Here is a 23685-nt window from a genome sequence, read left to right as displayed (position 1 = left end):
ACACCAGTGGCTTTTATAAACATCTCTTCCAATAGATCACTGAGTCTATAACAGCAGGGAATTCACCAAGAAGGGAGGGCTGCATAGAATAGAACCTCAGTGAGACTCACTACAGAGTTTAGCTGCTTCTTGTTGCGGTCAGCTAATAATACTGTTCTAGTTCATGAAATTAGCATCTCATGATAAATATTTTTACTGTGAAGACTACATGTTTACAGACACAAAGGCATTTTCAAATCCAGTAAGTGGTGATTGCAGAATGTAAACAGAGCTATGAGCTAGAAACTTTTCAAGACTCTTTAATTTCAGAGATTCTGTCTATAGACTTAAGGATTTCAGCAACAAGGTTGAGCATTTGGGTTCCAGAACCCAGCTGCTTGATGGAGGTGTGCCCGTTGTTCATGACCATGAGTAGGTTCTGCAAGGCCAAGTCCCTGTTCTGCTTCACCACCGTCAGGCTGGCTCCCTGGCCCAAGCAGGGCCATTCTTGCGCTTGAGGTTTCAGACCTGCGCCTAGAGCAAGCTTATGTCTTGTTTGTTTCATGACATGACTTTATGCCTTTACTGCACATTTGGTCATAAGCTCCAGGTTTTGCTCAACCTGCTGAACCACGATTTCAGGTTGTGGTAGTCACTCTTCTCCTTGATCATTTTTGCTTCTAATTTCCACTCAAATGTCCTCATCATTTATGTTTGCATCTCAGAGAAGCTCTGCACCTCCATCAACTTTCTTCTTAGCTTCAAATTCTCATCTTTCAGTGCTTACTAACTTATCTATAGCATCTGAAGGTGCCTGTCCCCCAGAGATGCTCTATGGGCTGCAAAGCCTACATTGGGGCTCGCGACTGGAGAGACTCCAGAATCGGAGTCACTCAGTGTCCATGGGGGCAGGGCTTGGCCTGCCAGCTCTGATGGGCTGGAGAAGAAGGAAATGTTATGTGCTGTAGGGTGATGTGCTGGCTGAGACCCTCGAGGAATGGGTCTGCTCCACAGCAGGTAGACCCCATTCCACCCATCCTCCTCCTCCTCCAGGAGGTCGCCAACCCCTATCGGGTCTTCCAAAAACAGCTGCTAGTATTCCAGGCTGAAGTCCACAGGTGAGAGGCCGGGGATCTGTAGTTGTGAGTGCCTTGTGGCTTCCTTTGAGTGAAGTCTACTGTGTCCTCTTTCCATTTTTTTTTTTTTCAGAAAAAATGAATTTTAATGTTTTTCTTTAACCTCCTATATCCAAAATATTGACATTTCAAAATGTAACCAATATAAAAATTATCAAGGAGATATTTTGCAATTTTGCACTAAATTTTTAAAAATTCTTTATTGTTTCAAATATTACATAAGTCTTTTCCCCCCATTCACCTCTGGCCGGCCTCTCCCGCCCCCCGCACCCTTACTGTGTGTGACCATTGGTTATGCTCATATGCATGCATAGAAGTCCTTTGGTTGATCTCTTACACCCTTACCCCCCGCCTTCCCTCATAGGTTGGACAGTCTGTTCCATGCTTCTATGACTCTGGTTCTATTTTTGTTTATCAGTTTATGTTGTTCATTATATTCCACAAATAAGTGAGATCATATGATATTTATCTTTCACTGATTGGATTGGTTTATTTTGCTTAGTAAAATGCTCTCTAGTTCCATCCATGCTGTTGCAAATGGTAAGAATTCCTTCCTTTTTACAGCAGCATAGTATTCCATTGTGTAGATGTATCACGGCTTTCTAATCCACTCATCTGCTGATGGGCACTTAGGCTATTTCTAAATCTTAGCTATTGTAAATTGTGCTGCTATGAACATAGGGGTGAATATATCCTTTCTGATTGGTGTTTCTGTTTTCTTGGGATATATTCCTAGAAGTGGTATTACTGGGTCAAATGGAAATTCTATTTTTAATTTTATGAGGAAATGCCATACTGTCTTCCACAGTGGCTGTACCAGTCTGCATTCCCACCAGCAGTGCAGGAGGGTTCCTTTTTCTCTGCATCCTCACCAGCACTTGTTGTTTCTTGATTTGTTGATGATAGCCATTCTGACAGGTGTGAGATGATACTGCATTTTTTTTTATTTGCATCTCTAGGATGATTAGTGACTTTGAGTATGTTTTCATATGTCTCTTGGCCTTCTGTATGTCCTCTTTGAAAAGTGTCTATTTAGGTCCTTTGCCCATTTTTTGATTGGATTATTTATCTTCCTTTTGTTAAGTTGTATGAGTTCCCTGTAAATGTTGGAGATTAAACCCTTATCAGAGATAACATTGGCAAATATGTTCTCCCATGCAGTGGACTTTCTTGTTGTTTTGTTGATGGTTTCTTTTGCTGTGCAGAAGCTTTTTATTTTGATGTAGTCCCATTTGTGTATTTTCTCCTTAGTTTCCATTGCTCTAGGAGCTATATCAATAAAGACATTGCTTCGACAAATGTCTGTTATTTTGCTGCCTATGGTTCTTCTAAGACTTTTATGGTTTCCCGTCTTACGTTTAAGACCTTTATTCATTTTGAGTTTATTTTAGTGTATGGTGTAAGTTGTTGGTGTAGTTTCATTTTTTTTGCATGTATCTGTCCAATTTTTCCAACACCATTTATTGAAGAGACTGTCTTGACTCTATTGCATGCTCTTGCCTCTTTTGTCAAATATTAATTGAGAATAATGGCTTGGGTCAATATCTGGGATTTTTTAGTTTCTCTTTCTGTGATTTCATTATTGGTGTATAAAAAAGCCATAGATTTATGGGTGTTAATTTTGTATCCTGCTACATTGCCAAATTCATTTATTAATTCTAGTAATTTTTTGATGGAGTCTTTAGGGTTTTCTATGTACAATATTATGTCATCTGTAAATAATGACAATTTTACTTATTCTTTTCCAATGTGACTGCCTTTTATTTCTTCTTCTTGTCTGATCGCTATGGCTAGCACTTCCAGTACTATGTTGGACAGGAGTGGTGAGAGTTGGCATCCCTGTTTTGTTCCTGTTCTCAGGGAAAATGGTTTTAGTTTTTGCCCATTGAATATGATGTTGGCTGTAGGTTTGTCCTATACGGCTTTTATTATGTTGAGGTATGATCCCTCTATTTCCACTTTGCAGAGGGTTTTTATCAGGAAAGGGTGTTAGATTTTGTCAAATGCCTTTTCTGCATCAATTGATATGATTATGTGATTTTTGTCTCTCAATTTGTTTATATGATGTATCACGTTTATTGATTTGCAGATATTGTACCATCCTTGCATCCCTGGAATAAATCCCACTTGGTTATGGAGTATGATCTTTGTAATGTAATGCTGGATGTGATTTGCTAGAATTTTGTTGAGGATTTTAGCATCTAAGTTCATTAGGGATATTGGCCTGTAATTATCTTTCTTTGAAGTGTCCTTATCTGGTTTGGGGATTAGGGTAATGCTGGCTTCATAGAAAGAGCTTGGAAGTGTGCCTTCCTCTTGAACTTTTTGGAATATTCTGAGAAGGATAGATTTTAGTTCTTCTTTGAATATTTGGTAAAACTGCACTGTGAAGCCATCTGGTCCAGGTTTTTGTTTGCTGGAAGTGTTTTTTTTTATTTTTTTTATTACTGTTTCAATTTCATCAGTAGTTATCAGCCTACTCGAGGTTTTTTATTCTTCCTGATTGAGTTTTGGAAGCTTGTATTTTTTATAGGAATATGTCCATTTCACCCAGGTTGTTCAATTTGTTGGAGTAGAGTTGTTTGTAGTATTTTCTTTTACAATCCTTTGTACCTCTGTGGGGTCGGTTGTTACTTCAACTCTTTTCATTTCTGATTTTGTTTATTGGGTCCTCTCTATTTGTTTCTTGGTGAGCCTGGCTAGAGGTTCATCAATATTGTTTATCCTTTCAAAGAACCAGCTCTTGGTTTCATTGATCTTTTGTTTTTTGTGTGTGTGTGTTTTTTTTGGTCACTATGTCATTTATTTCCACTCTGATCTTTTTTATTTCCTTCCTTCTGCTTACTCTGGGCTTTTCTTGTTGCTCTCTTTCTAATTATTTAAATTGCAGGGTTAGATAATTTATTACCATTTTTTTCTTGTTTTTTTGAGGTAGGCCTGTAGAGCCATGAACTTCCCTCTCAGGACTGCTTTCACTGTGTCTCATAGATTTTAGATTATTGTGTTTTCATTGTCATTCATTTCCAGGATGTTTTTAATTTCTTCTTTGATTCTTTGGTAACCCAGTCATTGTTTGTTTGTTTGTTTTTGTTTGTTTGTTTGTTTTCTTTTTTTGCTAGTTTTTATTTTGAGAATGAATGGGAAGGGAGTTGGAACAAAATGTGCTTAGCTATCTGCTGACTGATACAGTGTCTAGATAACGTTTCTTTTTCCTTTTTTTTTTAAATAAATCTTTAGTGTTCAGATTATTACAGATGTTCTTCTTTTTTCCCCCCCATAGCTCTCCTCCACCCGATTCCCCCCCCCCGTCCACCCCATGCCCTTACCCCCCGCCACTGTCCTCATCCATAGGTGTAAGATTTTTGTCCAATCTCTTCCCACACCCCTCACGCCCCTTCCTCCCGAGAATTGTCAGTCCACTCCCTTTCTATGCTCCTGATTCTATAATATTCACCAGTTTATTCTGTTCATGAGATTTTTTATTCACTTGATTTTTAGATTCACTTGTTGATAGATATGTCTTTGTTGTTCATAATTTTTATCTTTACCTTTTTCTTCTTCTTCCTCTTCTTAAAGAATACCCTTCAGCATTTCATATAATCCTGGTTTGGTGGTGATGAACTCCTTTAGCTTTTTCTTGTCTGTGAAGCTCTTTGTCTGACCTTCAATTCTAAATGATAGTGTTGCTGGGTAGAGTAATCTTGGTTGTAGGTTCTTGCTATTCATCACTTTGAATATTTCTTGCCACTCCCTTCTGGCCTGCATAGATTCTGTTGAGAAATCAGCTGACAGTCATATGGGTTCTCCCTTGTAGGTAACTAACTGTTTTTCTCTTGCTGCTTTCAATATTCTCTCTTTGTCTTTTGCCTTTGGCACTTTAATTATGATGTGTCTTGGTGTGGTCCTCTTTAGATTCCTCTTGTTTGGGGTTCTCTGTGCTTCCTGGACTTGTAAGTCTACTTCTTTCATCAGGTACAGGAAGTTTTCTGTCATTATTTCTTCAAATAGGTTTTCAATGTCTTGCTCTCTCTCTTCTTCTGGCACCCCCATAATTTGGATGTTGGTATGCTTGAAGTTGTCCCAGAGGCTCCTTACTATCTTCACATTTTTTGATTCTTTTTTCTTTTTCTTTTTCTGGTTGGGTGTTTTTTGCTTCCTCATATTTCAAATCTTTGATTTGATTCTTGGGATCCTCTAGTCTACTGTTGAATTTTTGTATATTATTTTTTTATTTCAGACAGTGTTTGCTTAATTTCTGACTGGTCCTTTTCCATTTTTTTTTTTTTTTTTGTCATTCTCATTAAGATCCTTGAAGGTCTCACTAAGTTCCTCGGAGTTCTCACTAAGTTTCTCAGAGGTTTTTAGAAGATTCATGAGTAACCTTTTAACTGTGGTTTTGAACTCTATATCCAGTAGTTTGCTTTCCTCCATTTCTTTCATTCATGACATGTTTTTTTGTCTCTGCATTTTGGCTGCTTCTCTGTGTTGATGGAGTGGCTTTTTGTGGTAGGTGTCCTATGGGGCCCAGTGGCTCAGCCTCCCCAGTTGCCTGAGGTGGACACTCTTGGTGCACTCTTTTGTGGGCTGGGTGCACAGTCTTGTTGTAGTTAACCCTTGATTGTTGTTTGTATCACTGGGAGGAATTGACCTCCAGGTCAATTGGCTGTGAGGACCCACTGTGTCTATAATGGAAGAACTGCTGTGCTGGAGACACCTTTATGGAGCAGGACTTGCTTCAGTGGGGCTTTGGTGCTCACTGAGTTTGCCTCTTGAGTGTGTCACTTACAGATGTGAGGAGTTGAAATTTGGTATCATCTCACACTTCCCACTATGTACACTGGCTCCTGGATCTCCAAGGAGGTGCAAAGTCAGCTACTGTCTGAGGCCACCTGGCAGGAGCTACAGCAAGATCTGCAGATTTCTCCTCTTTGGAGTTTGGATGTTTTGGAGCTCTCTGACCCAGCTGCAGTTTGTTAGGTTAGGCTGCAAAAGGACAGGCTATTCATATGCAAAAGCCACTGCTCACAGCTTGGGTGGGACAAGGTCTCAGGGAATCACCAGGACGTAGCAAACAGCGATTGCTGCCCTTCAGCCGTCTCTGCATCTCCGAGTCTCCATGTCTCCATGTCTCCATGTCTCCCTGTCCCCGCGTCCGGTGACCCTGCACAGTAACAATGATTCCTGCAAGCACTTCTGTGAGAAAGCCACCCTCACTTTCCAACCCAATGCCAGACAGTACAGTTTCTCCCCGTAGGAGTCTGGGTCCCCAGAGTCTCGCCAGAAACTGGAGTTTAGAGCAATCGGGAGCTTGTATCTCCCTTCCAATTGAAAAAAACAGCACACCCAGATGCCAGCCTGATTCACGCACCTCCATACTTCTGCTCTTCTGAGTCTCTGAACCTCAATGCGCTTTTTTCTTTCCTTCTAGTTTTAGAATTTCTACTCAGCCAGCTTTCCCGTGGTTCTGGATGATAGTTGTTTTGTCTTTTAGTTGTAGTTTTGGTGTGGTTGTGAGAGGCAGCACGTACAGGTGTTTACCTATGCTGCCATCTTGGTTTTTTCTCCAGTCATTGTTTAATAGCATGCTATTTAGCCTCTAAGTGTTTAATTTTTGATTGTTTTTATTGTAGTTGATTTATAATATTATTCCATTTTGGTCTGAGAAGATGCTTAATATGATTTCAATCTTCTTGAATTTGGAGAGACTTTGCTTGTGATCCAATATATGTGATCTATCTTTGAAAATGTCCCATGTTCACTTGTGAAGAATGTATATTCCATATCTTTGGGGTGAAATGTTCTGAAGATGTCAATTAAGTCCATCTGATCTAGTGAGTAATTTAGAATTGCTGTTTGTTTGTTGATATTTTGTCCAAGAGATTTATCCATTAATGTCTGTGGGTTATTAAAGTCCCCTACTATGATTGTATTGTTGTCAGTGTCTTCCTTGATTTCTTCCAGAAGTTTTTTTTATGTATTTGGTACTCCTGCTTTGGGTGCATATATGTTTACCAGAGTTATATCTTCTTCTTGTATTGATCCCTTTAGTATTATGAAGTGCCTTCTTTATCTCTTATTATGGCCTTTATTTTGAGCTCCATTTTGTCTGATATAAGTATTGCTACCCCAGCTTTTTTTTTCATTTCCATTTGCCTGAAAGATATTTTTCTAGCCCTTCACTCTCAGTCTGTGATCCACCTTTGTTCTTAGGTGGGTCTCCTACAGACAGCTTATATACCAGTCATGTTTTCTTATCCATTCAGCCACTCAATGTCTTTTGATTGGAGCATTTAGTACATTTACATTCAAGGTTATTATTAATAGGTACTTGTTTGTAGTGATTTTTATTTTTTGTGCTGGTGTTCCTTCTTCCCTTTTTTTTTTCTTTTGTTTACAATAGTCCCTTTAGCATTTTTTGCATTGCTGGCTTGGCAGTGATAAACTCCCTTGGACTTTGTTTGTTTGTTTGTTTGTTTGTTTTTGTCTGTGAAGCTTCTGATTTCTCCTTCAATTTTGAATGATAGCCTGGCGAGATAGAGTATTCTTGGACTCAGTCCCCTGCCCTGCATCACTTTATATACTTCCTTCCATCCAGTTCTAGCCTGATGTGTTTCTGTTGAGAAATCATTTGATAATCTAATAGGAGATCCTTTTTTAGGTAACTCTCTATCTCTCTCTTGTAGCCTTTAAGATTCTCTCTTTGTCATTAACATTTGCCATCATAATTATGTTGTGTCTTGGTGTTTTTGGGTTCATCTTGTTTGGGACTCTGTGTGCTTGTGTGACTTTCTTCTTCCCTAAATCAGGGAAGTTTTCTGACATTTTTTCTTTAAGTAGGTTTTCTAACCCTTGCTTTTCTTCTTGTCATTCTGGCACCCCTATTATGTGGATGTTATTTCGTTTTATGTTGTCCCAAAGCTCCCTTAGGCTCTCCTCCTGCCTTTTAATTTTTTCTCCACTTGCAGTTCAGATTGGATGTGTTTTGCTGCCCTGTCTGCTAATTAACTAATTTGATCCTCTGCTTCTTCTAGTCTGTTGAAACCTTCCATACTGGTTTTTATTGTAGCAATACCACTCTATATTTCCTCTTGATGCTTACATAAATTGTTGATTTTCTATTCAGTTTATGAACTGTGTGACCCTTCTTCTGGATTCTTTTTCTCACAAATAGCATGCCTCCATTTCATTTAGTTTTTTTTTCTGGTGATTCCTCCTTTTCTTTCCTTTGGAGGTTGTTTCTTTGGCCCCCAATTTTGCTTTCACTGAAGGATCTAGGTGTTAAGTTGTACTGGGCCTGTGACTGCAGATGTGAGCTTGGTGGCGGGTTGCACGGTCACCAGGCCTGGTGTAGATGTGTCGGGCTTGGCAGCAATTTGTGCAGTTATGGTGCCTGGGGTTGCTGCGTGAGGCACCTGGGGTTGCTGAGTAGGGCTCGGCTGCTCACATTTGGGTATAGCGTCAAGGGTTGTTGTGTCAGGCTTAGTGGTGGCTAGTGTGGTTGTGGCATCTGGGGTTGCTGCATAAGGCTTGGCTGTTCATGCGCAGATGGGAAGCCTGGGGTTGCTGCATAAGGCTTGGCTCCCAGGGTTGCTGCGTAAGGCTTGCCTCTTCATGTGCAGATGAAGCACCCAGGGTTGCTGTGTAAGGCTTGGCTGTTCTCTCACATGGTCACAAAGCCTGTTGTTGCTGCGTAAGTCTTGGCTGTTCATGAGGTTGCAGTGCCCAGGGCTAAAGCATCTTGCTGGCGGGAGGGGAGCGCACTCCAGAATTCACAGGAGCCTGCAGCCGGGGATGCTGGACTCTCCATGTTCGTGGGTCTGTAGCCAAGGCAGCAGGTATCTGACCAGAGGGGCTGTAGGGTCCGGGTGGTGTCCGAGGGCACCCTGCATGGAGGTGAGGCTGGGCTCCCATTCACAACAGTTCTTCCCTTCAAGATGGCATGGCCTCTGTGGCAGAACCGGCCACCTGGGAGAGATTGCAGTGGTAGCAGAGGCTGCCTGGATAGGGGAGCCTGTTCCATGAGCTCTCAAAAGTCCTGAAGAATCTGTCCTTCACACACACACACGCACATGCGCGCGCGCGCACACACACACACAACACACACACACACACACACACAACACATCCACACACTCCCCTTTCACTCCCTCAGTTACTCACACTCTCTTCCTCACTGCCTTCCTGCCGGCCATGATCTGCCTGCACTCGCAGTGTCCCCTTTCAACAGGCTGAGGTTCTTGATTTTCAGAAACTCTTTAAAAGAGAGTGGATTTGCCTCTTTGAGATTTGCAAGTTATCATCTCCAAGATGTGTCTCCTGGGCTCCCGATGAACCTTGCTTAGTACACTTGCTTTTTCCTTAAAATTGTTCAGAATGAGGAGGCTGTGGTCCTGGGACAGGGGGGAGATGCCAGGCAGTACACGCACAACCCGGCAGACATCCATGCTGGCCCCGGGGGCGCCAGTCCTCCCTAGCCTGGCAGCAGTGGCTCCAGGGCTCGGGCTCAGCCCTGGCTGTGGCCCAGTTTCAAACCCCCATCCTATATGAGCTTTTATGTCTATCTTCTTTCATTTAGCATGCTTTCATGATTCATGCATGTTGCAGTGCATATAAGTTCTTTATTTCATTACGGGCTAATATTTTATTGCATGAATATGTTGTATTTTACTTATCCATTCATCAGCTATTGGACATTTGGGTTATTCCCACTTATTGGCTATTATGCTTCTATAAATATTTGTGTAGAAGAATTTGTGTGGACATATATCTTTATTTCTTTTGGTTAAATGCCTAACAGTGGAATTGCTGGGTCATATGGTACTCTATGTTTAATCTTTTGAGGAACTGCCAAAAGTTTTCAAATGAGGCCTCCCCATTTTATGTTCCCACCAACAAGGCATGAGAGTTCTGATTTCTCCACCTTTTTGTCAACACTTGTTATCATTTATCTTTTTATTTAGAGCTATTCTTCTGGGTCTGGAGTGGTATCTTATTGTGCTTTTTATTTGCATTTTCTTAATGGTTAAAGATGTTGAGCATCTTTGCATGTGCTTATTGGCTGTGTGTGTGTGTGTGTGTGTATATATATGTATATGTATATGTATGGATATATATATATATACACACACACACACACACATATATATATATATATGTATATATATATGCATATATATATCCTATATAATAAAAGGGTAGTTTGTAAATTGTCCCCTCGACTGGAGTTTTTCTGGAAGTTCGACCAGGGGGTGGGCCAGCCAGGGGAAGGGAGGGAGGCCCCAGTCAGAGGCAGACAGCTGGGGGAAGAGAGGGAGGCCCTGGCCAGCAGCCAGAAGCCTCTAGGGATCCTACCAGTGCATGAATTTCATTCCCTGGCCTCTGGTATATATATATCTTCTTTAGATAAATGTCTATTCAGATCCTTTGTCCATTTTTAATTGGGTTATCCTTTAATTACATTGTTGTGGTTCTTTATATATTCTGGCTATAAGATCCTTATTAGATACATGGTTTGAGAATATGTTATCCTGTTCTGTGGGTGGTCTTTTCACTTTCTTCAGGGTATTATTCTCAGCACAAAAGTCTTTCATTTTAATTAAGTCCAATTCATCTATTATATATTTTCTTACTTGTGCTTTTAGTGTCATATCTAAGAAGGGTTTCTTTAACCCCAAAATCACAAGATTTATACCTATATTATCTTCTAAAGGTTTTATTGTTTTAGTCTTACATTTAGGTTTTTTTATTTTCAATTCATTTTTATGTGATGTGAAATAGGGGGTACAACATTATTCTTTTACAGCATTCAATTAAAAGACTATTCATTCTCTCATTGAATTTCCCTTGTTGAAAATCATTTGGCCACGATTGTAGGGTTCTCAACTCTGTTCCTGTGGTCCATATGTTTGTCTTATGTCTTGATTATTGTAGATTTGACATACAGTTTTAAGACAGGAAGTATAAATTCTCCAACTTTTTTTTCCAAGAATATTTGACTACTCTGAGTCAGTCCTTGCATTTCCATAGGAATTTTAGGATCACCTTGTCAATTTCTGAAACAAGCCCAGTTGTAATTTTTATAGGGATTGCATTTAAACTGTAGATCAATTTGGAAAGTATTAGCATTTTAACAATATTACGTCTTCTGGTCCATGACCAAGGGCTGTCTTTCCATTGGTTTAGGTCTTCTTTACTTTCTTTCCACAATGTATTATAGTTCTCAGAGTACAGATATTGCACTTCTTTTGCTAAATTCATTTTTAGTATTTTATATTTTAAATTCTCTTTTAAATAAAAATGTTTTATTAATCTCATTTTCAGATTTTTAATTGCTAATATATAGAAATATAATTGATTTTTGTATATTGCTCTTTTACACTAAAATCTTGCCTGAATTTCAAGTAAAAAAAAAAAAAAAGACGAAATGAAAGTGGAATGTACTATGGGGAGGTTGAAGAGCAATTTTGTATTTATAGATGAAGAAAGGACTATTGGAAGGAATCACTCAGCAACAACTGAGACAGCCCTGCTGCAGCAAAAGAATAGAAAAATTCATATATTTATTTGTTTATTCATTAAATGTGTATTTATTATGGACCTACTATGAGCCAGTTTGACTGGATTTAACTACTAGCTGTGCCACTAAACAGAATTGCTAAACCTGCCTATGACTCAAATTCCCTCATCTATTCAGTGGGAGAATAGTGCCTGTCTCCTAAGTTTTTTGTGAGGAGTAAATGAGGCCCTAAATAGCACATGGCTGAGGATAAGTGCTTTGCCGGTCTTAGCTATTGCTTTTTATTATTGCTAGACACTACACACAAAAGTGAACAAAGACAAAAATTCATGAAGCTTGCATTTTAATGGCAGGGAAGGGTGACTAGGAGAGGAGACAAATAAAGAAGTAAAGCAAGTAGTGATAAATACTATGAAAAATAAACAAAACATGGGAGAGAAGAGGAGGGTGGGGCCAAGCATTTCAGGTGGAGCCAGGCCTTTCCAGTGAGGGCAGGTTAGGTTTCTCAGGAAAAGTGACATAAGAGCAGGGCCTGGAAAGGGTGAGGAAGCCAGCCCAGGAGCAGGCTATTCCAGAGAAAGGAGCAGCCACTGCAGAGCCCTTGAGCAGGAGCACGCTTGTCATGAAAGGGATGAGGGACAGAATTAAGGCCAGGGGAACTAGAGCTGAGTGAAGGCAGAAGGGTGAGGGAGTGAGGCAAAGAAGGGACCTAAGTTAATGTCCTGCTGGGCCTTAGGGGGCAGGGAAAAAATATCTTTTATACAGACTTCCTTACTAGGGAGGTGATCCATTATCTCACTAGGTAACAAACCACACCAAAACAAAGTGGCTTACACCAACAATACGTTATTTTCCACAGTTCCGAAGGCTGCCTGCCTCACTGGGTAAGCTGTACTCAGCTGGTGGCTGGGTCAGGGCCAGACAGCCTCGCACATAGGTCTGGTGCCTTGTACATGGGAGTTCTCATGACTCAGTTTGTCTAAATCAGTGCTTCCTTCCAGGGCAGCAGGAACATTCCAGAAGGGTAGGCTTTAAAATTCAAACATCACTTATGCTACAATCCATCATCAAAGCAAGCTGCAAGGGCCAGCCCAGATCCAGGAGGTGGGAGAGCAGACCTGCTGCAAAGGTCTGCACCCCATCTTCCATCTACCATGGGGAACTGTCAGACTTGGTGAGTGGCTGGTTCAAAGTCTGTTCTAGGGAGCGGTACGAGCAGCCCCCAGTTTCCTTGGAGTTAGGTCAGACATAACCTGAAAGTCAGGCCATCTTTTCACCTAGACATTGTCGGTGGCAAATTATGCCCAGGACATTTTTTCAGCCTTTCATGGATCAAAATGGCACTGTTTGCCTGGGGCTCCTTGAAGAACCACTGTTTTCCTAAACCTATTCTTTCCTTTTGAGGTTTTGACATCTTGTATTTTGCTTTTTCCCCTGAGCATAGTGGTCTGCACTGTGCCATGGAAGTGATTCTAAATGTTTGGGTTGGAAGTCTGGAGAAATCCTCACTGCTAAGACAGACATAGGAGCTGTGTGATTTCTGGAAGGGCCTGTGCTGCTTCCTGACCCAAGGACTCCCTGAGACTTCTGTTTGATCTGCTTCAGTGCAGCCTGAATGGGAGGAAAACAGATCTGGTGTCTTGACTGCCATCTAGTGGTAGTGCCCTTAGGTGATCAGATTAAATTTAGGTTGGTGTAATCCAAATTAGAATATAAAAATTGGTTGTTTCCGTGTTTTAGTTATTGTGAATAATATTGCAATCTACATATCTTTATAGATAAGTATTTTCAAATTTTTTAGGTAGATACCCAGGAGAGGTATTGCTGGTAGTTCTATTCTTAATTTTTTGAGGAACCTCCACACTATATTCCATACTGGCTGAATCAATTCATACTCTCACCAACAATGCATGACTGTTCTCTTTTCTTCCCACATCCTCTCCAACACTTGTCATTACTTGTCTCATTGATAAAAACCATTCTAACAGGTGTGAGGTTGAAACAGCCTAAGTGTCCTTCAATAGATGATTGGATAAAGAAAATGTGGTGTATACATAATGGAATACTACTCAGCCATAAAGAAAAATGAAATACTGCCACTTGTGACAGCATGGATAGACTTTGATAATATCATGCTATGGAAAAGGACAAGAACCATACGGTTGCACTCATATGTGAAATATAAAACAGACAGCAAAAACTGAACATACAAAACTAACAAACTCATAGACACAGACAACAGTGTGGTGGTTACCAGAGGGGAAGGGGAGTTTTGGAGGAAAAAGAGAGTAAAGGGGGTTAAATAAGGTGACAGAAGGAGACTAGACTTTGGGAGTGATCACACAATACAATATACAGATGATATATTATAGAATTGTACATTTAAAACTTATATAATGTTATTAACCAATGTCACCCCAATAAATTTAATATTTTAAAACATGGAAATTGAGTTTAGAATTTATATTTAGGTTTTTAAAAAAATTCATCTATTTCTTTTTAAAATTACTTAAGATTTATATTTATTGCTCAGAGTATTACAGAGGCAGTACAGAATAGTGGTTGAGAACGTGGGCCCTAGAGTCTGACTACTGGGTTTGATGCCCAGTTTTGTCACATAAGAGCTGTGTGGCCTCACTGTGCCTCAGTGCCCTTGTCTATGAAGTGGGTTGGTAACAGCTGTGCAGATTACTGACTTAGTTCACTCTAAAGCACCCAGAACACTGTGTGCACATAGTGCTGAAAGAGTATTAGCTATTACTATTAACTAGAGGCCCAGTGCATGAAAATTTGTGCACTCGGGTGGGGGGGTCCCTCAGCCTGGCCTGCGCCCTCTCACAGTCCAGGAACCCTCAGGGGATGTCCCACTGATGGCAGAGACCAGGCCTAAGCCTCAGTCTGACCTCCCTCTGCAGGAGGCAACAGGGCGGCCAATCCGGGGACAGTGCCAGCCAGCATGGCCCTGCGCCCCTCTCCCATTACCCATCCACCACCACTGATCACTCCCACCTCACCCCCCACCCCCCATCACCATCCCCTCCCTCTGCCCACTGGCACGTGCCTTGGCTGGTCTGACGCCGCCTGCTCGCCGGCCCCACCCCCGCCCCCTACCGACTGGTCATTCTGGTGTTTGGTTGATTTGCATATTTTGCTTTTATTATATAGGATGGTCTTTAAAGTCCAGGGGGAGCTTCTGTGTGAAAATGTAAACCTTTACTGGCATACTCCAGAGATCATGAATCAGGACTTGGTTAGGGAGGTGAGGAGGAAAAGAAAGACAGTGGAATCACATAGGACAATGACAAGCCATATTTGTGTGTTTACAGTTTTCAAAAGCACTGTTACCCACATTATTACCACCAGCAATGAGGAGGAAAAGGAGAAGAGGCTTTCAATTGCTGGAAGCCAATTCCAGCACGTCATAATTACAAGAGTTTTATCAAAAGGTTGATAAAACTTGGGGGCTCTACAAGGGCTGAGTCACATATGTAATTTCCTGTTGGAATAGCTAAAAGGCACTTCCCCCAAACCTGAATAGGATGATTGTTGGAACCTTTAGCTTCTTTAGCTGAAGCTCCTCTGACCCCCAATGCCTTTCAAAATTATCTTTCGTTTTGGACTCCTACTTAATCTACGCACAGCCTTTCTTCAGATTGCTGAACCCTTTGTAATGCTGGAACAAGAACCCCGGCATTCAATGAAGGCAGATCTGAGGTGAATAGATATCTATTTCCTGGGTGTCTTTCTTCCCTGTAGGATTGCTGTGTGTGAGCTAATACATTTGACAGTTACCACGAGAGCAAGGATATACTGCATTGTTAGAGATTCTGTGGCCATGAACCTGTGTTTTCAGGGAAAATGAGCTGAATCCTTTGAACTAAAAAGAGTTGGCATCTGTTAACCCTTGATTCCCCCAATCCTCATTACCTGCATGAATGTCTACTTTTTATAAACAAACAAAAAACCCCACAGTTGTAATCATTTATGAGTTGTTGTTGCTGTTACTGCTTTTAGGACTACGTGTCTTCCAAGGGCAATAGATATAAGACAGGTTTTTCTCTTTTGGGCCAGAATACTAGTTTTACTACACAATTAAAGCAAAATTGAGTATTTTAATATAGGAATAAGGTAACTGCACTGTGTTTCTATAGGCCAACTTCACTCTTTAGAACACGTTCATCTCACGTACTCGGCCATCTCTGATTTAATTGTTTCATCTGTCTTACATTTTAAATGTCTATTGAATAAATCTATGGGGGAAAAATGGCTTGAATCACTCATGCCTACTGTTACAAATGTCTGCTAGAGATTACCATAATGAAGTGTTGTTCTCTGTCCACTTGGCCAAAAACAAAAGGCTCTTGCTTACATCATTCTCAATATCCAATAGGCTATTGTTGTTTGCATGGAACCTACCCCCAAATGAAGTCTTTCTGGTGGGACAGTGAGGAGAATGTCTCAGGCCTTGACTGATTTTCAAGGAACAGCCCCTGACAACTCGGACCCCTTCAAAAACTGCTAAGTTTAGGGAGATAAGAGAATCTATCCATTTCTTTAAATATACCTTGGGAATTAGGAATTAATGATTATGTTCCCCAATTACACTACAGCTATCGCCCACTCTCTCGGGATAATAATACTACCTTACTATCTGTCCTCTAGGTAGAATATTAAGTACATTGTATCATCAAAGACTTTGCAAACATTATTTCATGTAATCTTCCTTTCACATCTTTTGGCTTAGAGCCCAGAGAGTTTAGGCAAATCTAAAGTTTTGCAGTTGGTGAGTGGAAGGAGTAGAATTCCAAGCTCTTCAAGCATTTAGGAAAAGTCTCTGTAGAAAACTGTAGGGAAAAAAGCAGCTCAGAGATTAGCCTGTTGTGTGAAAACATTCCCTCCTCCTTCGTGTGTTACTTACCAAGTGCAGAGAATGCTCGCACTCCTGTTGGCCTCGCCTTTCTTAGCCTCTCCTCACCAGGGCACATATCCTGAGATTGAACACACAGCATTTCAGGAGTGAGAAACAAGGAAAACGAAGACCAGAACTACCTACCAGAACAAAAACTTCCCAATAACCTCTGCACAGTGACACAGAATTTACTGAAACATCTTTTACATATGTTGCACAGTTAAGAGATGGTCTTTAGAATTACATGTTCTAATTTAGGACTATTAAAAAGAGTGCTATGCCTTAGCCAGTTTGGCTCAGTGTTTAGAGTGTCGGCATGTGGACTGAAGGGTCTTGGGTTCCGTTCCCAGTCAGGGTACATGCCTGGGTTGCGGGCTTGATTCCCCAGGAGGGGGCATGCAGAAGGCAACCAATCAATGATTCTCTCTCATCATTGATGTTTCTATCTCTCTCTCCCTCTCCCTTCCTCTCTGAAATAAATAAAAAAAAGTATATATATTTTAAAGTGTGGTATAATATCAGGACTCTATTCTTATGCACAAAACAAGCAGAGTTTGTGCCAGCACACATATTATTTTGGTATAATGTACCCCTTGATGCCATCTCTGGGTGCTCATTTATAGACAATCAGGGGTCAAGAGAAAGTCCCCAAGAGCAAGTGGCTGCCTTGAGCAGATGCACAGGAAGGCAGGCTGGCCATGCATGCAAGCTGAGGACATGCAGTCACCCACGTGGAGGGGGCTTCGAAATCTTAACTCTGCAGTTGACTATAGCAAAGATCATTATTTCAGTAGAAATGCTATTTCTCCCCCATAGAATTTTTGCAATGAGTGAAAAAAACAAAACTAAAATTAAAACTCAGAGCCTGGATTTTTTGATAATGTAGATAAAACACTATCTGTATGAATTTTTCATGACTCGTGTTTTGTATTTACTAAAATTTAAGAAATAGGAGTTTAGGATACCTTTCTGCATCCTAGAGGTCAATCCAGGAATACTGGGCCAGAGCCTTGGAGTCAGCCAGCCTGAGATCAACCCTGCTCTGCTGCCTCGAGCTCTGAGGCCATGTGCCTTTGCCTCTCTGGACTGACTTCTCCTCAGTGGAGAAATTGGAGCTATGATACTCACCTCACCATTTGGACAGAGAATCAATAGAATAACATTTGAAGTTATTCCTTTCATTCACCTCATCTGCTTTCAACAATAAGCCCACAGAACTCTACAACATATTCCTGACAAGAAAAAGGTTAGTGCAGTTTTATTTAAAATGACCATCTTGAAAAGAGGGAGGTTGTTGGTGGCAAATCCCAGCAGATCATAATTATGCAAGAAGTTTGCCAGAAGGCTGATGGACACCTTCAGCAGGGCTGAAGATCTGCATATTATTGCCTGCTGCCAGACAGCTGAGGGCAGTTCCCCCAACCTGATGGTCCTTTATTGTTTACCAAACCTTACCTTTGATATGTATATTTGCTTTGCTAAATGGAAAAATGTGGGAATAAAAAGCCGTGGATCCAGACATTCAGAGAGTCCTCTTCACTAGAAAGTGGAGCCTCCCCTGGCTCCCCAATGCCTCCCAAATTTATATTTCTTATCTAGTCTCTAATTCATTTATGTTGCAGCCCCTTCTCCAGATTCCTGAACGCTTTCTGTGAAAAGACTGTGGCATTTATGGTGCCTCAACAAGGGACATCTGAAGAAGAAGATTCGCCAGAGCAAAAAAAAAAAGAAGTTGATCACCGGTAAAGGTGGGGATGGATCACTGGTAAAGGTGGGGTTCACCAGTAAATTCGGTGGGGAGATTCACTGCGCATAAAGCTTGTATCAGCTTTGGAATTCACGATCCAAAGAGGGCGAGGTCGTCTTTTTCAAGCCACGCTATAATGGGGAAGAATTTGGTTAAAAGGCAAAATTATAAAGAAATTAAAATGTCAAAATGTACTCTTTTAAATCAGGCTCAAGAAAAACTCGTGCCATTGTCATCTTTAACTATGTGGGTTATTGTTCAAATTGCAAAATGCCTAATTCATATTGCGGATCAAAAGTCTGTAAAAACTAAAAAGGCCCCAGATCCTCAGCCTCTAGTGTGGAGAGACTTGGCAGCTAACTAGAGTGGAGTTATCAGCTCTCTTGCAGGGAGACTCTGATTCTTTGTCTGAAAATTACCATATGACACTTTGGGACAGGCAGAGTTTAGTTTAAATAACTTTAAAGGGTAGTCAGTGCTATGGAGAGAAATTTCCAGGAAAAGAACTGTGATTTATTAAGTCTTGTCTATGTGTTATGGGTGATTGCTTGTCTGTTTTATCTGTCATTTTTGTTTGGTTTGATGTGTTTATTAAGCATGCCTTTAGTTTAATTGGGAAAAGAAACAACCTGGATGTCCAGACCAGTTACTGAATTTCCCCAAAGCAAGCAGAATGTGGGGGTGGGGAGACACATGGTGATCCTGTAAAATGGACGCTCACTCCCGAGATGGCTATTAAAAAGTATCATTCTCACTATGTTTTTCCCCAGTCTGTCACTAAAAAATTTAGCAGAATTTAGGAATGCATCTGGGATTTCTGTATTCATAAAGAGAGAAAGCTAGCTTAAGACAAAAGAGCGCTCCATCTGATTTTGGATAAGGTTTTGGTCTGAGCTCAATCTCTTAGAAAAAAAACAAAATTGTTTTTCTCAAAAGAAAGATGGTGAAAATGACCCAAAAGAAACAATACAGGCTGAGTTTGGGCAATAAGATTGGTATTTCCATAATAAAGGGTAGTTTTTGAATAATAATGGACCTCATTCCAAAGTTAACCTTAAGGTCATTGAAAGTCAGTAAGTTATCTCTGTTACAGAATTTGCCAAAGAAAATGCCTTGGATAGTAATAATTGGCTTTGGAATCTCACTATTGTTGAAATATGGATTTGTAGTAAAGCTTTTCAGTTATAATTATAGGTATATTGATAGTGGGGGTTCACTCCTTGTTGAAGGAGGGGGCTGGTCCTACGGCAGGAACCTCTAAGGAAAGAATGTGGTGATTTTACATTTAAATAGCTACAAGCTTTCTTCCTGGCTTCCCCCTCCTTTTGCCAGCCAGAAACGTGGTTTTCCAGAGCCTTTGGCAAATTGAAGCTTTGGAGTTTGCTAAATTAAATGATAAAAATTTATTGAATGTCTAGGTATTTTGAAATGACAAAATACGGAAATGTTAATCTGAGTTTGCCTCCTATGAAAAATCTAGAGGACAGAATTGGATCTATTAATTAAATATGTCTTGTATTTTATTTGAAATATGTCCTTACAAATGTGAAGATGTTACTAATCTGAGAAATGCTAAGTATTTAACTTGCCAGCTAAAATTTAAGGCTTCTAAGAGTTTGAAGTTCCAATTAAGTTAGGAGAAATCATATAGTTATGATAACAAAATACATATACATAGAAATTTATTTTTTGAGAAAATAATTCTTGTATTTTCTCTGGAAAAATTAGTATTTTAAAATATATTATAGTCTTTATATGTGGTAAAATTTCAACCTAGAGTTTTTAATATAAAAACCAGATTGATATCTTTCAGAATAAATATAAAAAGTATATAATATAAATTTCAAGAATTTAACTGAGATATGATTTTAGGACACTCCAAGGGCCCTGGAGTGGTTCAAGAATTTATTCTCTCTTCTTAAAAGAAATAATTTTGAAATAGGTGATCTAATATAATCACGTGGAAAGTTTTATCAAATAAAAATTCATAACTATATTTTATTTATATACATATATTTTAAATGTTATAAAGGTTTCAACCTCTAAAGGAGGGCAAAGCAAAGTTACTAAATATTTCTTCAGCAGTGGAATTTTAAAAACAAAAGCAAGCAATAGCCCTCAGGCAGCCTGCTTTCAGATAGGCAGGGGGGATGGGAGAGCATCTATATCTCATAGGTCAAACGTATAAGTTTGTTTACTTTACTTTTTCAATAAGAGATGCCTACTTTAATTACTTAATAAATTAGCTTTTTAAAATATAATCAAGGTCTCATATAATTTCAGTTATATGAGAAGCCAAAATGTTAAACAATTGATTCTAGTAAAGTCCTCTGAAAGAGTTACTGAGACCTCCCATGTTTCCTCTGTGTATGCAAATGAGAACTAGCCAAAAAGAATGCTGTTTAAAAGTAAATTTTAAGCTTAATAAAAAGAAATTTAAAAATCTCTTCCACTACTATTTACAGGATAAATTGAAGGTTATTATTCAAGCATTAAATCTGATAATTAATAAAGTCACCATAAATATAAAGAGAGTCACTTAAAATGTAGGCATGGGAATATTGGGCAGCATCTGAAGAGCAACTAAGTTTATTGCTTGGTTTAAAAGAAAGATAAAAAGGTTTTTAAAACAAGCACCCTAAATGTGGACTAGAAATTACTCTGGGAGGAAATGAAGGGGGGTTTCCTTCAAATATCTGGAAAACCATAACTTAAAGTTAATGTATTAGACCTCAAAAAGAAAAGTAATTGACATTTTGCCTCCCTAAGCAAAGCTTATGTGGATATACTCAAAAACTGATAGCAGAAATTTAACTAATGTCATTTACTATCCACACCCAAGTAAAGTTAGAAAATAAGCTTTATTTCAGACTGATTTAAATTAGCAGATTGAGATAAGTGAATATTCAGGGGAACTTAGTTGTACTAGGCAGGAACCTATTCCTGGAGCATTAACTAATTTTTTTACTGATGGCTCATCTCATAGTAATGGTGATTATCATGCAATAAATTCAGACCAGTTATACTTCTTTGCAAAGAATTGAATTAAAAGTTATCAAAGCTGCATTGCAGGATTTCCAAAAGCCTCTTGATATTTTTTAAAAAGTTGGGGGGGGGTAGTGGAGTAATCCCCTGTAAGTAAACTACATCAAGCCTTAATTACTTTAAATTTTTTACTTTAAAATATTTTTTTCACTTGTAATGCTGATGGCAAGACACACATGGTGTTAGAATAAGCCAAAGGAAAATATTTTGGAAGAATGAAAAGACCCCAAGTCTAGTTTATAGGATTCCTTTATGAAACTTTGGTCGAGAATATGCTTATATATTTACAGAAAACTCCTCCAAGCCCATGTGGATTCTTGCAACAATGGATCTGAGAGAGGAACTGACCAGACTACTCCAGCCACATATGGCGGTGGGTCCAAGCAACATGCTGATGAGACAAAGGAAAAACAGTCCAGAGATGGGGAATGGAGAAGACGCCTTGCCATGCAATCAGACATTAGCTGTGCATCACTGCAGGTTGCCCAGGAACAACCCAAAGAAGGTCGGATCTGCATTGCCATTGCCCACCGTTTCTCCACCATCCAGAACTGGAATATCATTACTGCCATGTCACAGGGGACAGTGATTGTGAAGGGAACCCATAGAAAATGGTGGGATAGTGATTGAGAGGGGAGCCCCTAGGGAATTGTTGCACAGTGATTGGAAAGGGGACTCAGGGAACTGTTGGCCCAGAGAGGAGCTTACTGTGGATTGATTCCTTTGATGCCTGGCAGCAATTTAAAGGGACATGAAAGAACTCAATCCTTTCTATTGAATTTAAAAATCTTAAAAGGACCTGAGCTCTGCAAATGGCATACATTCTTGTTAAATTTATTAAATCAAAAAGGGGGATATGTGGTGGCAAATTCCAGCAGGTCATAATTATGCAAGAAGTTCGTCAGAAGGCTTATGGACACTTTCAGCAGGGCTGAAGATCTGCATATTATTGCCTGCTGCCAGACAGCTGAGGGCAGTTCCCCCAACCTGATGGTCCTTTATTGTTTACCAAACCTTACCTTTGATATATATATCTGCTTTGCTAAATGGAAAAACATGGGAATAAAAAGCCGTGGGTCCAGACATTCAGAGAGTCCACGTCACTAGAAAGTGGAGCCTCCCCTGGCTCCCCCATGCCTCCCAAATTTATATTTCTTATCTAGTCTCTAATTCATTTATGTCGCAGCCCTTTCTCCAGATTCCTGAACCCTTGCAGCTGTGAAAAGACTGTAGCAGGAGGTGGAGGAATTGATGAAAAGAAATAATTTGCTAAGCATGTGGAAAATATAAGACAGGTATCCTATTAAGAAATACATATCACCATAAAAAATATAAATCCTCACAAGAAAAAAATTATAACTGCTAGGTGTAGTGATGGATGTTAACTAGACCCCTTATGGGATCATTTTGAAACATATACAAATAATGAATCATGTTATACACTCAAAACTAGTGTAATGTTATATGTCAATTATATCACAATTAAAAAAAAAGAGAAATAGAGAAACCAAGATGGTGGCATAGGTAAACACCCGAACTTGCTGCCTCGCACAACAACTTCAAAACTACGACTAAAAGACAAAATGGACATCATCCAGAACCACGGGAAGACTGGCGGAGTGAAAGTTCTGCAACTAGAAGGAAAGAGAAAAGCACACTGAGTCTCAAAGGAGGTGCAGAAGGCAGAGGTACGGAGGCGCATGCGTGGAGAGGGCTGGCAACTGAGTACGTGGCTGGCTTTTTCAATCCACAGAAAGACACAAGCTCCTGACTGCTCTGAACTCCAGTTCTGGGTGAGACTCTAAGGACCCAGATTCATATGGGGAGAAACTGGACTGTCTGGAAGTGGGCGGAACTTGAGGGCAGCTTTCTCTCAGAGGAGCTTGCAGTGATTACCAAGGGACACTGAGACCAGGGGGCCTCTTAGGGCAAGGCTGATGGGAAGCCATTGCTGTTTGCTCTGCCCTGAGACTCTGCCCCATTCAAGCTGTGTACAGAGGCTTTTGCATATGAATGGCCTGGTCCTTTGGAATCTAAACTTACCTATCAAACTGCAGCTGAGTCAGAGAGACCCAGAACATCCAAAAGAAGGCCCAAGGCCCCACAGCAGCTTGCATTGCTTCACAGCTATGCCTCATCTGGGCACCTCCAAAACCCAAACAAAGAGGAATCTGCAGATCTCTCTGTAGCTCCTACTGGGTGGCCTCAGGCAGAGGCTAAATTAGCACCGCCTTGGAGATCCAAAAGCCAGTGTACCCAGGGGTCAGAGTAGGACCATCCAGATTATAACTCCTCAGATCCATAAGGGAAACACTCAGGGGGCAGACTCAGTGAGCACCAAATCCCCAATGAA

At 40.2% G+C, this 23685-nt stretch overlaps 1 pseudogene; it reads right to left on the bottom strand.

Annotated features, from left to right (window-relative positions):
- Positions 1-289: 289 nt before the first annotated feature.
- Positions 290-23685, bottom strand: part of LOC103304389 (endosome-associated-trafficking regulator 1-like) — a 75259-nt pseudogene continuing 51863 nt past the window's right edge.

This window comes from Eptesicus fuscus, chromosome 9 (genome assembly GCF_027574615.1).
Source record: "Eptesicus fuscus isolate TK198812 chromosome 9, DD_ASM_mEF_20220401, whole genome shotgun sequence".
In the NCBI taxonomy this organism is placed as follows: Eukaryota; Metazoa; Chordata; class Mammalia; order Chiroptera; family Vespertilionidae; genus Eptesicus; species Eptesicus fuscus.
The sequence above is the reverse complement of the archived record's forward strand: the minus strand, read 5'-3'. Positions and strand labels throughout refer to the sequence as shown.